General features: G+C 39.0%; 1 long non-coding RNA gene across 1 annotated transcript in view; it reads right to left on the minus strand.

The window, feature by feature from the left end:
* Positions 1 to 6,950: 6,950 nt before the first annotated feature.
* The window catches only part of LOC141371922 (uncharacterized), a 51,189-nt gene continuing 40,839 nt past the window's right edge, over positions 6,951 to 17,300 (minus strand). The window contains exons 2-3 of the long non-coding RNA XR_012377270.1: positions 10,051 to 10,209; positions 6,951 to 7,098 (exon numbers count right to left, since the gene is read on the minus strand). This is a non-coding gene — a long non-coding RNA (uncharacterized lncRNA). The remainder of the gene's footprint in view (positions 7,099 to 10,050; positions 10,210 to 17,300) is intronic.

Here is a 17,300-nt window from a genome sequence, read left to right on the forward strand (position 1 = left end):
AGAGGAATTACTTAAAGTTTTTAGAACTTGAAATTTCCTAAGGTTGCCCATAGAAAGCTTCCCATTTCCTCCTTAACCCCCAAACCATCAACCTGAATAACAGGGATCATAGTAACCATCTGTTGTGAAGTAGGCATGTGACTGTTAGTGTAAATTGTCCGGCATGGTACCTGGCCCGCAGAAACATAGACATATCGGGAACGGATGGACGTGATAGGGAAGCTCTGAGGTGCTTTGGGCAGAAGCTACTCAGCGTCCTGCATTTCCTAGAGGTGTGAATATGTCCGTTCTACTGGCTAAAAATGAATTCATGCCAAAGAAATCTTAACAGGACACTCAAAATTATTTCATTATTTTATCAATATTGGAATGTAAATTTTTCATTATTATTCTTGTTCTTCAAAAATGCTAGCAATGTGTATTTTAACTTTGTTTTATGTATTCTAGGGACTATTAGTCTCCCCTAAGCATCCCCTCTCTTGCTCTCAACTGATAAAGTTGAGATACATAGTCGCAGAAATAGATATGAAATGATGTTCAAGTGTATCTTTAAGTGCAAAAAGGCAGTTATTGAACATTGGTGTAGTATGATCCCATTAATTAAAAGAAGAAATTATAAGGGCGCCTGGGCGGCTCAGTCGTTAAGCGTCTGCCTTCGGCTCAGGTCATGATCCCGGGGTCCTGGGATCGAGCCCCGCATCGGGCTCAGTGGGGACCCTGCTTCTCTGTCTCTCTGCTGCTCCCCCTGCTTGTGCTTTCTCTAGCTCTTCCGCTTTCTGTCAAATACATAAATAAAATCTTAAAAAAAAGAAGTTATATATATGAATATATACACACACATATAACACACACACACACACACACGTACTATAATGTGAATTAAAAGTTACCTTGAAGAACACAGGAGAAAAAAAAATGTTACCCCTGGGAAATGGGGTTGGGTGAGAGTAAAACAGGCTTTATGTATAAGTTTAACTGTTTTTTTTCTGATTGAAATAAGCAGACATTACTCTTGCGATGTATTTTCTTAAATATCCCCACTCATCAATGGACTCTCTGTATTTTACTCTCAGATGGGCCATGCTTTAGTTTGAGAATTTGATCCTCATGAGGGTACTAATCTTCACAAGAAAATATTTTTAACTCTTCATACTTTCTTACAATTAAGTCTGAATCTACGAGGAGCTTCTCTAAAAGATGCGTGTGTATGCGCTGGGGGGTGGTATTTTATTATCTTGTTGGCCAAAAAGTGTTGCCCAGGAATGGAAGAATCAGGAAAAATAGTAAAAATGGCACCAGGGAAGAGATTTCACTTACTTCCCAACTTCTTTGAGTTGCACAACTGTTGAACAGGTCTCTTCAAGTCCATGTAATTGGGGTGACTGAAATGCCCCCGTTTACCCAGGACTGCTGGGTTCACCCACACTGTCCTGATTGTTTCTGAGAAAGCAGCTTCCATTCTCAGAAGTGCCCCTGTTTGGATAAGGTGTAAGTTCTACCGAACTACGATACTGAGGAGTGAAACAGGAGGTATGTCATCACTAAGGACAGCAGATGGGTTTTCTCCTTCACATGGGCCGGTGGCCCCCCCCAACCTGCCCTAGACCTGACCCAGTGTTTCTTTCTAGAGCTCAGCCTGAGACCGAAACAGCCCTTTGTGCTGAGGATCACGCAATGAGGGAATCCGTAAATTCTTTCTTAATCCACTGACTCCCTCACTCTGAGATTCGGTACTTACCGAAAGTAATAAACTGCTTTTATCATCAATATAACATTCTAGTTCGTCCGTAACGTCATATGTAACATCCTCCCAGGCTTTCTGTGGTCAGTGAGGGCCCAAGGGGAAACCAGTACTCCAGCAGGAAGCGCTGGAGTACAGTTGGGCATAACACTGGGCCAGAAAGCAATCAGGGGAAGAAGTTCGATAGACTTCAGAGCACCAAATTCTTATATTCTGTTTTGCTCATCTTTTTTTTTTTTTTGTACATTCGCTCATCTTCCAAACACAGTAACCTCAAAGGTTTATCCACTCTTAAAAACATATCTTTAGATTAAATAATTGTGATATCATTTAATGTTTTAGAAGGGTTTCTTTTCCCCCTAGGAAAAGCAGAGTTGTTAGATAATATTGCATGAATGAACATGAAGAAAATACCTTGAAACAATTTCAACCGTTTTTGTATTCCAGGAAACCTAATTCTTTTCATGCCAAATTCCTTTTATTATCATATTTGTTTCCAAAATAACGTCACATCACTGACTCAATTTCTTTCCTTTTTTTTTTTTTTTTTTTTAAAGGGGCTCCGGTCCCGGAATGGGGCTTGAATGCAACACCTCATGACTGAGAGTTACATGCTTTACCACCTGAACCAACCAGCCACCCCTGACTCAATTGTTTTCTATCACTGATCTGATCCTCAGATCCTGACTCCTTCATGCGCCTTTCACATTTACTGAACTCTTTCCTTTGAACTTCCAGTCGAATTTTGTCTGTAGCTTTACTGTAACACTTTCTTCTTTTCGGTTTGTCTCATTACTTTATGTATCTTGTATATATCTTATATTCACATATATTGTACATGTCATCCGTACCCTCCAAGCCTCTGATAGTTCCTTGAAAATAGGATCCACCTTTGCTTCATCTTATGACCCTAGTAGCAATTCACAGCACAGTCTAGCTACTCAAAAAATTAAATGGGTACATAATTCTTCAACTTACGGAGTGTTTCCTCTGTGGACAGAAGTGTGTTAGACCCTGAGGATCCAAAGAAACATCAGAGATAGCTTTTAGTGTAGAGGAGTTTATGGTATTTCGGGGATATATGTATGTACATTAAAAATATAGCAACAGGTATTCATGAGTTTATGATTTCCAACACTTAGACTCATCTTCATGTCTAGGAGTTTTTAAAAAGTAAGTTTCCCTTGTCATGGTATAATTTTTAAAATATTCTTTATGGAAATAGTTTTATTTTGGTATGAATTCAAATCAAAGGACAACTTCATCAACGCCAAGTGGGCTCCAAGGCTTCATGAACTCAGCATGACCCTTCTTTCTGGATTCTGCACCTCAATGCCTGCAATTGTTTCCTCCTCAGAAAGAAGGCTTTTGTGTGTGCAGTCGCCAAACCAGATGCAAGCCCACAGAGGGTATCAGGATGAATTACATATCAGTTTATTATTCCTTTGATTTTCAGATTTTTATTTTTACCTTATTACTTTATTTTCATTATTTCTTTCAGCTTTTATTCATGTGAGACCCTGTGAGGGCATTGAGTCAGTAGGCTGTCTTCCAGCTCTGCTCTAAAATCCCCATCCCAAGCCAAGTACAGTACCAGCAGTTTATTTGGGGAAGGAAAATCTATACAGTTTGATTAGCTAATATCTAACTGAGGGCTGTCAAACAAAACTTAAATGTAGCCTATGTGATTTTCATGTTAAGTCTTACCATCCTTCTTTCCTGTCTTGGTTCTAGATAATTAAGTCTTTTTAAAGAATGCTAAAGCCTCAAGAACACAAAACAGGTATGAGTTTAGTAACTGTTGCAGAAAGCTTAAAAAACAGCTTGGGCGGGGGAGGGGGGAGCAAATCCTCAGAGCTTGCCCTTCCCCCCTCCAGCAGAGCGGGCCCAGAGCTTGTTATCTATTTCCATTAAAAAGTGCTACAGTTGGTACCTCTTTTTTTTCTCTTTGTCATTATGTAGCAGACTTTCAGATGTATTTGGCATTTTCAAAGAACTATGTTTTAGATGGTGGTGTTGCATCTTGTTTGGCCAAAAAGCTGTCATAATCAAGGCTAAGCATCTGGCAATTGATGGCATTTTATAATTATGAAAAGATTATAAGCATATGTGATTTTCAGTTTTCTTGCCTGAAAGCTTTTGACTTCAAGGTATCACCTTTGCCTATTCTCTCCTGGTCTGTTTCTGTTACACACATGTAAACATTCTACTGTGTTTCTAGAGGAATGGAAAACAACCGGCAACTCCAGTTTTGAAAACGGGCGTGAATGATGTTGTAAGGAGACAAAGATTGTTCTTTCTTAACAGTGGATTATTTCATAAAGTGAGGGACTTTTGAGTAAAATTAAGCAACTTCAGTTTACCTCTGCTTTTAAATATGTCAAACTACATAGAACTGAATTTTGTAAAAGTGCATTGCCCTTTCTCAGGAGTGCTTCTTGATGAATTTCGCTGATAGAGACAGAGTGAAAACCGAGGGCTGGACACAGAGTTGGCTCACTACTTATCCTTCAGTGGAATGTATTTAAATATGAAAGTGATTTGTAAATGCCCAGTTTATATGCTGCAGTACCAATATAAAAATGTCATTATTCCATTAACGTTTCTATTACCTAGTTTTACTTAGTAGGAAAGACTCAAGTCAATTCTTATGGAAATAAAAGGTAGATTCCTTTAGGGAGGAATTATTTAAAAATACATATAACTATAATATATTTCATATTGGATCAGCAAATTTGTTTGCTAGAAAATTGGACTATGATCTGAGGGAGAGGTGTGTGTATATGTGAGTGTGGGAGACCGAAGGAGAGAGCCCGTGAGTGAGCTCTGGGTTATTAGTTCATCCCACATCCACAGAAGCTGAACCTCATGAATTGAATTAAAATTTTGCAACAGGGGACATTTGGCCCCTATGATTTGAAATCATTCTAGGGAGTTTTTCACCAGCAAGAAAGACAATTGGTTTAAATACCTCAAAATAGCACAACTGGTAGCAAGTCTATAATTTTTTAAGTAATTGGGTAATTAACTGAAAACAAAAGTTGAGCAGCGCAGGAAGCTTGTCCATCTTTCAAAAAATGAAAGAAAGTATGGAAATGCATCTCATCTCTGGCTTTGAATGGTAACTTTATAAACTCTTCTAGCTCATCCAATTTGTAAAGCTAAATATAAGTTTCAATTCACAGGAGAATTTTTTACTTGATGAGATGTTTTTATTGCTTGTTTTTTAAAAGTTAATATAAAATCTTATAGCATGCTTCCTAAAATTTTAGAGTATCTTCACGTTTTAAAAATGTCTTCTTACCTCCTTTGCTCCCTCAGTATTTTCTTAAAGTAGATCATACCGTAGAAAGCCTGGTAGTTAGTTATGTTTCAAGGCCACTGTGTATTTCAATTCTGATATACTTTCATTGTCTCAAAATTCGTTATTTTCCTGCCCACGCATTTCCAGCCTCAATCTCACAGACTTTCTCCCCAACTGTGTTGATCTCTTCAGTGCCGCTGTACCAAAGTTTCCTCCCGAAACATACCCTTCTCTAAACAGGATCTCCATCTGACCCCAGTGCAGTAATTCCTCCTAGAGGCGTTAAGTAGTTTGAATTCTGATTCATATTCTCAGTGTTAGGACTGAAGTATTTGTTAACATCTAAAACAAACAAACAGAAATCTAAGAAGTTCTTATCTGCATGTCTGAATTTAGATACTCTCCTGGTTGTTTTCCCATTTACGCATATGTCAGTTGCTTGCCCTTGTGGCTAATACCTTGAAGATCACTGAGTAGATTGCTCTGCTTTTGAGTAAAGCCCTACTGGCTGCCTTTCATGGTAATGTTATTCTCATTTTGAGTGGCAAGCGTTCAACTGGGCAGCAAAACAGAACATTCTGATTTTGTGAGATACCAAGGGGATCAGAAAGGGAACACATCTGGGTTGAAACCTAAGTTAACAGAAGGAGCATTTTAGAAGCTGCTGATGGGATATTAGCAAACCTTATCTGTGATCCTCTTAGAATATCTTAACCCATAGTTCTGAATATTTGCCCAGATGAATACATACCATCATGTCCTTTTAAACCTGTACATAGGTTGACCTTTTATCTGTCATCTCTTGGTTGAATTCTCCCATCCCCTATCTGAGCTTGAACATTAAAAAAGATAAGATTTAACAGAGTCTTAGAAGCATCTCTATGAGCTACAGTATGGACAGAGTATCAAGAGAAGAGAGGTAACAAGAATTTTAGTCCCAAACCTGCCAGTAAGTCGTTGTATACTTGGGCAAGTAAGTTAATGGCTTTGGAGGTCAGTTTTATCTTTTGTAATGTTATGGGGTTGATATTTCCCATCAGCATAAGAACTGTTTACTTTTAAGTTTTCTCGAATTATCTCATATGCCTAAGAGATAAGCTTCCAGATATCCCATAGATGTCATCTTCTGGCTGGAGTATAAGGAAGAATATTAGGAGTAATTTTTCACACAGCTAACGTATTATAGCTTGGTTTGGCATAACTTACAAAGAAGTTTGTTAAAAAAAAAGTTTTTCCTGTTTATGAACGATTAATTTTGCCAGCAGACTGAATTTATGTCCTCAGAGAAGTTACTTGCCCAAGATCTTAGAGCTAGTAAGTAGGAGACTAAGGGTTAGCACCTAAGACTGACCTGCACTACAGTTCTTATTTTCCACAGAGATTACAACATATTCAAAATACTATTATATATAAAGTTTCATAGAAGCTAAAGTGGAATGAATCATATTTTTCCTAGCAGATAATTTGGTCTTTGCTGAGATGAAATATAAATGGTCTATGAAATGAGTGCTTCGAACACTCAAATTTTACTAAGTATAAGTAATATTATACTTGGCATACAAGTATATTATAGGATTATAGTATGCTAAGTATATAAGTATATTACTAAGTAATACTAAATAAATTTAGTAATTTTTTTCATTTTTTTAAAACATTTTATTTATTTGAGAGAGAGCACAAGCAGGGGGAATGGCAGGCAGAGGGAGAGGCAGACTCCCCCCTGAGCAGGGAGCCTGATGCAGGACTCGATCCCAGGACGCCTGATCCTGGGATCATGACCCGAGCTGAAGGCAGATGCTTAAATGACTGAGCCACCCAGGTGCCCCAAATTTAGTAATTTTTTGAAATGTATTCTACTTACCTCCATTTTAAGCATTGGAGATAGATCCACTTATTTCTGTGTCCAAGAAGGTTCGACTCAAATAGAATTAAAGTTCACAGATACAGTGACATCTTCATAGGTTACTTAGTTGTGTAACTGGTTTGATGACATTCATTCAGCTTCTTTTAGTTACACTCCATGTAAGTCCTGAGGTTCCATTCAGAGTTAGAGCTGGAAGATAAGGACCAAGTGTCACAGAATGTGGTGTTCGGGTATCACGTCCCTTGGAATGAGGGCATCAGCTACTATTTTCAGAGGGTTTTTCCTAACCAGTTTTGCAAAATGGATAGAAGTATGTATGGTGTACTTTCTCTATCAATACTGGTGTTTATTTTGGTTCCTGGCGGAAATCTCAAACACTGAATTGCAAAAGTCTTCCCCCATAGTTTATAACAATTAGCCACATACCCAATGGGGAAGGAAAGAGATTTTTGAAGTGATATTTCTCTTTGCTCTTGATTTGCTCAGCAAACTTCCTCTAGAGACCAAATCCTCAACTTTTTCTAAGACAGAAGTAATGACAACGGGGACTAAAGTATCCAAGAAAATTTGACTTCGTGCTGTTGAATTAGGATTCATTTACTTTTATCAGCTACTCACTGAGTTCTCTAAAAGCACGCAGTTAATTCCGTCAGGAAGGAATTCTTTATTCCATGTGTAAATTCTCTAAATAGACCTCTATTTAATTTATCTTAAGAAAATTGCTTATTAGCTTGGTTTATAATACATTTTACATAAAGTAATCTTAAAAATTAACATAGAGCCAATATATCCACCTTATCTTTCATGGATTTTAAAATTTCTAAGTTTAATTACTAAGCTCTTCTTGAACTCAAGATTGCATAGATTGCCTTGCAAGGTTTAATTTTTTTTTATATAGCCATGTTTATTCCAGCCAGAATATATATTTATTATTTATGTACTATAACACGCAGGCTCATTTCAGTTTCTTTTCCAGACAAATAGATTTGGAAGACATATATTTATAATTCTGAAAAAATATCAGGACCCATTAAATAGACAAAACCATAAGCTTTTAACAAATTTGAAGAACCCCCCACCACACACAAGTAGCCCAATAGGAAAATGACAAATTATAGGAATTAACAATGTAGAGATTAAGCAAGTCCAAATGACCAGTATAAGAAAATATGACCCAATTCTCAAGTAGAGAAGTATATATTAAAATAACAATGATAAAACTCTTCATACTCACTGGCCTGGAAGCAAAAGGAGAATTGAATTCTATTGCTAATGAGAATGAAGGAAAAAGGCTACTCACAGATTACCAGTGGAAATTCACAGTGTTAAAGGCTCTCTGGGGAAAAATATCCAGCAATGACTTTTAAAAACTACATATTCTCAACTTTGTGCTGTCACCCCTTGGAATCTCTCTCATAGAAAGAAATCTAGTGTTATATAAGGACAAATGGACATTAATGTATGATGTAGAAATGTTTTAATGGCCAAAGATGGAGAAAAATATAGGGTCCTTTGAGACCCGCTGAGCAGGGAGCCCAATGTAGGACTCCATCCCAGGACCCCGGGATCATGACCTGAGCCAAAGGCAGACACAGAACTGACTGAGCCACCCAGGTGTCCCTCATTATTCCTGTTCTTGAGGTCTTTCTACTGATAGACTAGTACAGTAACCTCTGGGTTAGTCTTCAACTCTGAACTAACTCCTCCGTACCCTAAGATTGTTGAAAATTCAGCTGTGTTTTTCAGAGGTGTTGGACAAACCTTTTAAATTTCCTTCCCTTCTTAACTTAAACGCTTGTCAAATACCTTGAGGGGAAAACTCCCTTGTATTTCAGGCCCTCGATTCATTTTTTGTCACATTCGCTAAAGAAGAATGACAAATTTCTGGGGTTTTTTTCCCCTTTATTCCCTACTATCAGTCCTTTTACCAGCTAAAGATAAGTTATCAGCCTCTTGCTGGCATCCAGAATCAGCATAGTTCCCAGGGAGAAAAAGCAACCTCAGCTCACTTCACACTTCTTCATTCCGTGGAATATTAAACTGAATACAGATTAACTTTTTTGTCTTTGTTGCTTTAGTAGCACTTTGATATTTTACACAGATGATTTTTTTGTATTTATTATGGCTTTTCTAGTTCTTGATTTCTAAAAGCTATTCGATCTTGCCTGTAAAGCAGAATTCTTGATTCAGATTTTAGCTAAATTTGTAATAAACAGTTTTGCTGGTGCGGTTGGCTTCAGGAGAATGTCAGCAGTGGATTTAGCATGAAGCTGATCAAACTTGATCTTCGTAAGTCCCTCACTGGCACAGGCACCTTCCAAGACTCTGAGAAGGATCCTAGCAATGTGTGCCCATAAACATCATGTTTTTGTAAAATGTCAAAAAAAGTATCTAATCTGTAATTAGTTAAGGCATTTCCACTCCAACTTCCCTCTTGAGGCAGGAGGGAAAGGGGATTAGGGGGATAAGTTGACCAAAGTACAGCCATTTTGGTTTTAGGTTGACCCTTAACCTAAAAGTCAGCTGGTCATAAAAAATGTCACAAGGTGTGATTTAGGGAAAACCACAAGACTGCGCTCCCTCAGGCAGTAAAAGCCACAAAGCTGGACATTCTTAAAATTGCTCCTTGTGGGTAATTCCATGACCCTAAGAGAACGGAAAAACTGCCCAATATAATGATAAACCAAAGTTAAAGAGTAAGCCCCTCCTTATACAATTAGCTAATTTTTAAAAAAACTTATAAAACCCTTTGTTAGAGGTAAAGGGGGGGGTCTTCTTCCTTCTCTGGGAGGAAAGACCAGTACTTGGTCAGTGAAGTAGCTCCTTTCTTCCTTCTATCGTTAATAAATCTTTGTCCCTTTCTCTACAGGCTTGTCCTTGAATTCTCTCACACAAAGCCAAGAACCCTCGTGGCCATGGGCCTGGGGCCCTCCCCCTCGGGGCCCCCTCCCGTCTGACATACTCCGACATAATTCTCATGCCATTGGTAGTGAGGTAGCTGTGATACTTTCTGTCACCTGGCTAAAAGAAAGCGGGTTTAGGGACAGGTTCTGTGGCTCACAGTCATTCGTATGTACAGGTTGGTTATCGTTCGGCCTCCTGGTGTCGGGCACACACTGACCTCTGACTCTGCTGACTCACCACATCGAGCTGTAAGGTGCAGGGCAGGGCGTGAAGGTTCCTGAGGACGCCAGCCCCTCACGGATGTGGGGAAGCCATGGTACCTCGGCTCAAGCCTCAGAATACAAGGACGTGGTCACTGTAAGGACCCCCAGTGAATGACGGGGTGTATTTTCAGGGCTGTAAAAGAGAATCCCAACACAAATGAATACAAAGAATTTTTTCAAAGAGTTGATAAAGCTCAGCTGTCATTTGGAAAGATGCCTTGCAATGGTCAAGTAAAACAATTGAGAAATTATAGATCCTTGAGGTGTAGAGACAAAGAGCATTTTCCATTGTCATCTTTGAATTTGTTTATTATTATTTTTTAAAGACTTTACTTATTTATTTGAGAGAGAGCAGAGCAAGAGAGCATGAGCAGGGGTGAAGGGCAGAGGGAGACGGACAAGCAGACTCCCCAGTGAACAGGGAGCCCACTGTGGGGCTCCATCCCAGGACCCTGGGATCATGACCTGAGCGGAAGGCAGACGCTTAACCGACTGAACCACCCAGGTGCCCCTGAATTTGTTTATTAGAAAATACCTACAGAAAAGCTGTCAGGCAAAATAATTAATGAAATCTTGGGGGGAAAAAACAAACAAACAAAAAACAACCAGTAAGTCTGAGTACAGAAATCATTGAAATCATATTTTCTTCAGATAAAATATGAATAGAAATAGTGAATATGATCTTGAATTTTTTTTGATTTTCCAATTAACAAAAAGACATGAATCAAAGCATATTTGAAAGTGATTTGAATTCTTAGTATTTGAAGACAATGCTGACATCAATGAAGCTAACATAAAAGTAGTAAAATGTCGCTACAATATATACATGGGACATCAATGAGAAAATGATTAATGAAGTGCTATTATGTTATGTTACTCACAAGAAAACTTGAAATATCCCCCAAATCTTATAAAACATGTAAAAATGGAAATGAACACAGGTTTTTCCCAAATGTGAAACAATAGTAAATATTTATAAGCCTTCCTAATAATGAGTTGTGAAAGCAATAGGAAATTTCTAAACTATTTCTATTAACTTATAACAGGTAAAATTTGATCAACCACGCCATACTGAAGGACAGATTCAATTATCTCTCTATCCTCTCTATAAGAAATTATAACATGAAATTATTTTTACACTAAAAAAAAAAAAAAGGAAAAGTAACTAAGGAGCTCTCATCCACAAAGTAGGAACAGAGAGCAGAGATGTGTGTCAGGCAGTTAATTTTAAAATGATATATTATTTTTTTAGATTTTGTGATGTCAGGGAGGACAATATTGTCCTCTATCCTCTTACGTTCAGTAATGGAGGGCATATACATTAAATTAACAGAAGACAGATTAACAGGAGAAAAGGCATACAATTTTTATTAATATTTTAGTGCGTCGGAGTTCTGAGAAAAGAAGTGAAACTCAAAGAAGCCTAGACTCAGAAGCTTATATATTATTTTAATAAAGATAAGGCTGTCTGGGCTTCAAGCGACAATAAATTGTGGAGAAGTGACTAGGAAGTACATGGAAGAAACTGATAGAATATAAGGGCTATTTCAATAAAAAGATTGGCTTATGTAGACTCATCTCAATGCTCAGTCTGTCTCCTGTGAAAAGAGCAGCTCTTTCTTCCTGGTGTAGGAGAGGGGACACCTTCACAAGGGAAAAATACATGCCCTGCTTTTAGACAGAAAAGGGGAGGGCAGAGAACTTTTCCTGCATCTGCTGGTTCTCATTTGTCTTCAACTAAAAATAATCCTTGTACCAAACTGACATATTTTTTAAGATTTATTTATTTATGTTAGAAACAGAGAGAGAACGATGGGGGAGGGGCAGAGGGAGAGGGAGAAAGAGACTTAACCAGACTCTCTGCTGAGTGTGAGACTTGATCTCATGACCTTGAGATCGCGACCTGAGCGGAAACTAAGACTCAGACGCTTAACTGACTGAGCCACCTGGCATCCCTTAAAATGACATATTTTAGAGTAGCATATCCTGCCCACATTCAGTAGTGATAATGATATTTATCTCCTTTTAGAAATAGGTAATTTGTGTTTTTACGTCTCTAATTCTAAATACATATTCATTATTATATCGAATTTTAATTTATTATTCTGTATTTATTAAAGAGAACCTTCTGGACTGTGTAAGCTTCAGGCTTCCCTAAACCTGGATCTGCTCCTATACAGTAAAAACGCGGGACTGAAAGTAGCAAAAGCAGTTTTCCAACTACAGTAGAGGGAAATGGTTCTAGAATTTTCTAGTTGCTTTGGGAGCAGTCCCCTGGCCCCAGAATCTGACTCAAGCAAAGGCAGAATGAGGCAGCCCAGACATATCCCTTGTCACGTCGGTTCTGCACTGTGGTTCTGGGAGCTGCTTCTGGAAGCTCAGCATAAAGCACTCTCATGAGCTTGTGAATCTTCTAGTCCTTCCTGATAACTCCTTTATCTAAGTGACCCCAAAGGAATTACTTTGTTAGCAATTAGGAAGCCTTCTACATATGGTAATTGGTACTGGGAATGGTATCTGACCCTCAAAGATATGGTGACCTAATTTTGGTTATCTGCCTTGAGCCACAACCTGTAAAGATTGGGCAGCATTAGAGAATGGGAATTAGGTATGATGTGAAATGTTGGGATTCAGGAGCGAACAGTCAAGAAAGAATTCTTGAGACGTCTTTGGTGCAAAAAAGGGTGGTTTTACTAAAGCACGGGACAGGACCCCTGGGCAGAAAGAGCTGAACTGGGGTCGTGAGGAGTGGCCCATCATATACTTTCAAGTTGGGAGGGGGTTAGGGAGAGCGTAAATCTCTAAAGAGTTTGGAAGCAAGGTTTCCAGGACCTTGAGGGGGGTTAGCTATTGTTAGGAAAAGGTCATTTACTACTGTCTAGTAAATCCTTAGTCATGAGACCCTTCAGATGTATATTAGTGGGCCATATGCTTGGAGGACAATTCCTAACATATATCTTTTGGGGTGGGTAGAGATAGAGGAAGTTTCCAAAGGGATTTTTACAGGATCCTGGAGGTCAAGCTAAAGTCAAGCTAAGGTTGCCTTTTGCTTCTAGCCATGGAGGCAGCTGACCTCCTTGAGGAAGGTCACCCTGCCTATCTCAAGTACTTCTCAATAGTCTGTAAGTTACAAGGAAGTTTAAATTTTTTTTTTTGTTTTTTGCCTTTGTTCTCCACATCAGGTAGAGTACAGTCTTTAGGGGTCAATAGAAGCAACTTAAGTTACCTCCTGTGGTATCTGGAATGAAGCTTTGCATTAAAGTTCTGTTGCTATAGATCAGGATGGTAAGCACAGGGACACGAAGTCTGAAGTTTGGGAGAGATCCTTGCAAGCGTTCTGGAGAACTTAAATAAATAATACTACAGGAAGGGAAGGAAAAATAAAATAAGATGAAAATGGAGAGGGAGGCAAACCATAAGACACACTGAGCTCTAGGAAACAAACTGAGGGTTGCTGGAGGGGAGGCCTGGGGATGGGGGAAGTAACCGGGTGATGGGCGTTAAGGAGGGCGCGTGATGTGATGAGCGCTGGGTGTTTGATGCAGCTGATGAATCACTGAAGTCTACCTCTGAAACTAATAAAAAACAAACAACAAACAAACTAACTAAATAAATAATACCACAAGCTCCAGGCTTCAAATAATCAACTCAAATTGTGAACAGAGAACCAAGATTTTTTTTAAAAATAAAAGATTGTCCTAAGCGAATCTTTTATTTCTGATCATTGTAGGGCTAAATATTAAAAAATAAGCTGCAGAGAATGATCCTGTGGGTTTCTGAATCAAATTCTAAATCAAATTCATAGCCCTTGTGATATTGTGCTGTAAGAAATGTATATTTGGTCTTAGAACCTGGTTCCTGGCACAAGAACTTTTAATACCCTAAGAATTTCCTGAGTGATGGGAATGAAAAGAGCTTTTTATTATTCATAATAAGCTCCTTTCGATCATACCTGAGTTTATTATGCTAATGAGGTGATCCCGGCTGGGGCCTAGGAGCTTCAAGATGGGTGCTGGGTGCAGGAGGAACCAGCCACAGGATTAGAGGGTTGGAAGTTTCAGCCCCTTATCATGACCTCCAGAGAAGCAGACAGGCTGGGGATTGAGTTAATCACCAGCAGCCAATGATTTAACCAGATATACCTAAACGACTGAGGTTTGGAGAGCTTCCGGGCTGGTGAACACATGGACAAGCTGGGAGGAGGCGTGCCCAGAGGCCGGGGGAAGCTCTCACCCCTCCTCCCTTAATATCTTGCCGTATGCATCACTTCCAAGTGGTTGTTCCCGAGTTGTGTCCTTTACACTAAGCCAGTCATAGTAGATACGCTGCTTTTCTGAGTTCTGTGAGCCATTCTAGCAAATTAACACACCTGAGGAGGGGCTTGTGGGAAGCCCTGAATTTAAAGCCAGTCGATCAGAAGTACAGGTGGCTCCCATCTTGGTTATTTGTGTCTGAAGTGGGGTGATCTCGTAGGACTGAACCCCTTAATCTGTGGGGTCTGATGCTAACTTGGGGTTGTGAGTGTCAGAACTGGTTTGAATTATTGGACCTCCAGTGGTGTCAGAGTTGGAGAAGTGGAAAACCCCATACCTTTGCTGTCAGAAGTGATGTGAGTTCAGAGCCCTGCGTGCTTTATTTTTAATGGAACGTTGGAGATTATTTGGAAAGAACGGGACCCCAAGAATTGGAATAGAGACATTTTTGTGGTTTTAGATGGTTCTGTGGATCTAAACCCTTAAAATCCATGGAGATTTCCAGGACAGAAGTAAATTCTCCTCTTCTCTCTAGTGAAGCCCTCAGTTGAGCGGATCTTAACTGAAGCAGTTGCAAGAGGTTGACTGTGATCTCACTCCCGATTCCTAAACCCCCTCATTGCCAAGGATCAGAGCACAGTGTGCCCTGGGGAAGCAACTGTAAGTGAAACGGGGCGGGGGGGTGGGGTTCCCGAGGATGGCTTTCACACTGAAAGAACTGCAGGAATTTGCTTTAATTTTAGAAACGTAGCGATTATGTGTGGGAATGGTTTCCAGGGAGGGAGAACATTTTACATTGAGGTGATTTACTCAATGTGCATTTACTAACAGATTTGGAGTTAATGTTCTAGTTTAAATAGCTGAGAATGCTTTAATGTTTACTTATTTTAAAATTGGGGCTAAATCATGAGTTACAGTAAGTACACTTAATTTGCTAGAAATTCATTAGACTATAAATGGATTTACTCTGTGCGGCTGGATCACTGACTTCCTAAACGTGAGATGGCCCAGAGGACGTGACTTGTCTCGTGGAAGTAAGAATTGGCACTGAAGAATTATGTTGTTGAGACTGCCGGCATCCTGCAAAAATCTCCTATAAATCCACAAATATAGGAGTATTTCTCTTATATTTCTCCAATGGTACCTCCAACCATTTATCTGAATAATTGTGTACTTGGGGAAGGAATTCCCCTTTTTTAGGTTTATTGGATCTTAGCTCTGAGCTCATCTTTTTTCTCCCTGGAGATTCTGACTCCTTAGTCAACCACTAAGTGTTGAGATTTGCAGCATTAATGACATTTTTCTGTTTTCACTCAGGTTTATCTTATGTGGGTCCAGGGGGCCCACAGATCCAATCTGTAGTCATTTCCCCTGATTCTGGGTGTATGGACCATATGTACTCAACAACGGAAACAATCTCCACATCGACTCTTTGACCCACGGGGCAAGAGCCATATGGCTAGAAGGGCAACATGAAGTTCAGGGCACTACGAAAACAGTTACCCCAAATCAATACTGCTTCCTGGGAGGGTTTCAAACAATAAAACTCTCATTAAAGACCTGAAAGATTGCATTGGTCCCTATTTACATTTTTGGTTTGTCCTGTGCATAGACAAATGAGTCCAGTGAATGAAATGGATTCTTATAAGCTTAATCGTGGGGCGATTTTGATTGTTGGTCTTGAAGTTGTGGCCTTTTTACTATCAGAATGATCTAGCTTCTGGTTCCTGACATGTACCTCTTGATGTGGCTATTTGTTCTAAAACTCATTTCAATGAGCCAATAACACCAACAGGAGAGGAGCAGAGTATACTTTTACCAGTTTCCCCACTAAGCTCTAAGCTCCATGCCATAACCATAAACCATAGGATCCTCGATGGTCTTAGCATCTCACAGAATTTCCTGGCATCTCCCCAACGGCTAGTGATGTTGAACGTATTTTCACGTGCTTATTCCTTATTCATCCTTTTTCCTCTGTGGTGAAATGGCAGTTATATTTTTTACCCATTTTCAAGTTGTATTATTTGTGTTTTTACAGTTGAGTTTTGAGGGTTCTTCATATATTCTAGTTATGAGTCTTTTGTCAGATATATGGTTTGCAAATATTTTCTTCCAGTCTGTAGGTAGTCTTATGTTCATAACAGGGACTTTCAGAAAGCAAATGTTTCCAGTCTTGATGAAATCCAATTTATTGACTTTTTTCCTTTTATGAATCATGCTTATGGTAGCATGTCTAAGAAAATAAACCTTTATGCAGTTTTATTTTTTAGTATGTCTTTTTTAGGGTTTCTGAAATTCTTGAATATGTTAGTTGATGTTTTTTATTGGTTTTAGAAAATTCTAAGCAATTATCTTTTCGTGTTTTGCTTCTGCCCCATTCTTTCTCACTTCTCCTTTTTTTTTTCAAAGATTTTATTTATTTGAGAGAGAGAGAGAGAGAGAATGAGAGATAGAGAGCACGAGAGGGAAGAGGGTCAGAGGGAGAAGCAGACTCCCTGCCGAGCAGGGAGCCCGATGTGGGACTCGATCCCGGGACTCCAGGATCATGACCTGAGTCGAAGGCAGTCGCTTAACCAACTGAGCCACCCAGGCGCCCCCACTTCTCCTTCTAATACCCTAATCATTTGTATCTGAAACCAATTGCGTTTGACCTGTATGTGGTTATGTCCATAATTTGTCTCCATCTTGTTCTTTCTTGGTATTACAGTTATTGTTGTTTTTTTTCCTACTTCTCTCTGTTACAGTGTTAAACTCAGACTGAGTTTTTTTCAGTTATTTTACTTTTCATTTCTACTTTTTTTTTTTTACATTTTAAGTCTCTGGTGAAACTCTCATGAATGCTTTTTTTTTTGGTCCATATTTTTCAACAAACTTATCACAGTTATGTTAAAATATTCATCTACTGACTTCACGATCTGGGTTATCTAGGAATCTCTTTCTATGGTCTTTTTTTTTTTTAGTCTTGATTACT

The sequence above is a fragment of the Callorhinus ursinus genome, unplaced genomic scaffold (assembly GCF_003265705.2).
Source record: "Callorhinus ursinus isolate GAN/ISIS: 27379988/994484 unplaced genomic scaffold, GSC_fseal_2.0 scaffold129, whole genome shotgun sequence".
In the NCBI taxonomy this organism is placed as follows: Eukaryota; Metazoa; Chordata; class Mammalia; order Carnivora; family Otariidae; genus Callorhinus; species Callorhinus ursinus.